Raw genomic sequence first — 2,452 nt, 5'->3', positions numbered from 1 at the left:
TCATGTATTTACAATCTCAGCATATACACGATTTGAATTGGTGTGGCATGCACATCAACAACGACAAAGTATTTTTTTTAATGAACCCCAGTAAGTAGACTACTATGACCATAAGAGGGCAACAATTTAATGAGTTGTGAATCTGGACCTATATAAGTGAATTGTACAAATTTTTTTTTGGGGGGGGGGGCAACATAGATCTAGATGTGAATAAACCCCCCAGTATTGAAACATGGTCTCCTTGCAGGCAAAGTAAGGAAAAACTATATAAATTATATATATTACATGTATAAAAAAAACCTAGCTGGAACCCCTTTCGATGAAAGGAATGATCGCTGCATTATCATCGGATCATTAACTATGATTAAAGTCATTGGTCTACTGTATTCACACTCTACTTGAAAGGAGCAATAAATCTATTGAGATGCAAAAAATTAGGTCTAGATTGATCTAGATCTAGATCTAGATCATATGTATACATTGATTCCCTATTCCGCTTTCGAGGTGGTACACTCAGAGGTACACTCTAGAATTTCAAAGATGTGAACGGAAATTTGACTTGTTTACAAAGTAAAGGCGTTTTAGAAGACGAACTTTCCCCAAGATCAGATCTAAACGAAACTAATGAAAAACTGAAAATTAAACTACAGTGGCTTCAGACTCATCAATACAACAGTGCACCCTTAGAATGATTCTGAACCACAATTATTTTTTTTTTCAAATCCGAAAGTTAAGTGGTTGTGAAGTTTTAGGCTGCCAAAGTGACGGACTTTCACAAATTAATATTAACTGCGTAGATCCATGGCGTATAGATAGAGATACAATGGAAGTTATGAGACGTATGAGGGATAAAAAGCATTTTACATTGTTGGTAATAACGTTCTGTAACCCAAAACTATTGAAACCTATTTGTAGCCTATATAAAATAATATGTCTTAGACCCACAGCATTGGTTCTATGATGTAATGCCCCCCCCCCCCCATGCACAAAAACACGATAATATTGAATCACGTACTGTACTAGCGAGATAAGGTAAAACCGCATGTACTGCTACGTTCACTAGATTTAGTATTTGACGTTTGACCCCCTGTTTTCTGTTTCTCCTTTTTCTTTTTTTATCGTGTTGGCTTTACATTCGCAGTGGACTAAAAACAGCGCAGTTCGTTGGAATAACTTATAATTATAAAATGAAGTACATAATCCATGTGTCTGTGCTATTCCATAGCAGTGCACTGTGTACTATGACTGCACACTCGCTGATGTGTAACTCAGTAACAGTAGTCAGTAGATCTAGATCTAGATCTAGATCTTGTAGAATCTATCTAGATCTAGATCTAGATTAGATCTAGAATAGACTAGATCTAGAATCTAGATCTAGATCTAGATATAGATATAGATCTAGATCTAGATCTAGATCTAAATCTAGTAGTAGTAGGCCTAGTAGACTTACTAGTTCGACTATAGATATCTAGACTATACATCTAGATCTAGAATCTAGATCTAATACTATTACATTATTTTATAGGCCTGCTATGAACATGATAAAAAAAAGTTAAAAGTGACGCAGGCCTACTTTCACACTCTCAACCTCGACCACCAGGCCCACATACTGGCACTACTTGGATATGGTGGTCCCGACTTTTGTGACAGGGAAATATAACCTAGAGAAAATCTAGAACGATTACTTCAACTTCTGGTTCTAAGTCTAACTCTTAACGATTACTTTTTGATTCGCATGCCGGAGAGATAGCCTTTCAAATCTAATTGCAAAAGAACATCAAATCATGGTCAAATTCAGAGATGCCCCCCTGAAACACCCCATGTTTTGTTCTTTTTTAAGTCAGGGGGGCAACCCCCGTTGCTTTGTGAAAAACAAGTGAAATTGTACTGCCCATTTTGTAGGCTAGATTTAGAATTTAGGCTACTGATAAAACATAAAACATTGATACCGACTATTTTAATCAGTATCGATATTTCAGTTGCCTACACTACACAAAAGTCGGGACCACCATATCCAAGTAGTCAAGTAGTGCCATGCCCACATACTAATGACAGTAAAATACTGATACAGACGACTCTGTGGAATCCGCTTAAACAGCATCTGCAGCACTGCAGGATTTTCTTTAGTTTAGCCATGTTACTCAGGCTCAGGTAGGTATAGTGTAGTGTAGGGCCTGTAGACACAAGCGGACAGTTAGAGAATGTTAGGAGTACGCCTTTGGCCGATATTTATAGTAACAGCCAGCCATCTTGTTTGACCTATTCTTTAGGCTAACATATATGGGGAGTGTATACAGACCTGGTAACCGGGAACAAAGTCACAAAGTATACAGACCCGGTAGGGGAACTCTTTTGTGGGAAGGACTTCCGTAACGAGCGACCACCCCATCAAACACAATAAAGAAGAGGCCTAGATCTAGACCTACCCCTACCCCTACCCCTACCCCTAACC

General features: G+C 38.1%; 1 protein-coding gene across 4 annotated transcripts in view; it reads left to right on the top strand.

Annotated features, from left to right (window-relative positions):
• The first annotated feature begins 1,066 nt into the window (after positions 1-1,066).
• LOC101846456 (actin-binding Rho-activating protein) overlaps positions 1,067-2,452 on the top strand; it is a 38,808-nt gene continuing 37,422 nt past the window's right edge. The window contains exon 1 of one of the 4 annotated variants that reach the window (XM_005107291.3): positions 1,067-1,192. The gene's annotated coding sequence lies outside the window, so the exon portion shown is untranslated. Of the gene's footprint in view, positions 1,262-2,452 lie in introns of all 4 variants that reach the window. The other 3 variants (XM_005107293.3, XM_035972143.1, XM_005107292.3) reach the window with 3 other exon arrangements.

This window comes from Aplysia californica, unplaced genomic scaffold (genome assembly GCF_000002075.1).
Source record: "Aplysia californica isolate F4 #8 unplaced genomic scaffold, AplCal3.0 scaffold00590, whole genome shotgun sequence".
Taxonomy (NCBI): Eukaryota; Metazoa; Mollusca; class Gastropoda; order Aplysiida; family Aplysiidae; genus Aplysia; species Aplysia californica.
The sequence above is the reverse complement of the archived record's forward strand: the minus strand, read 5'-3'. Positions and strand labels throughout refer to the sequence as shown.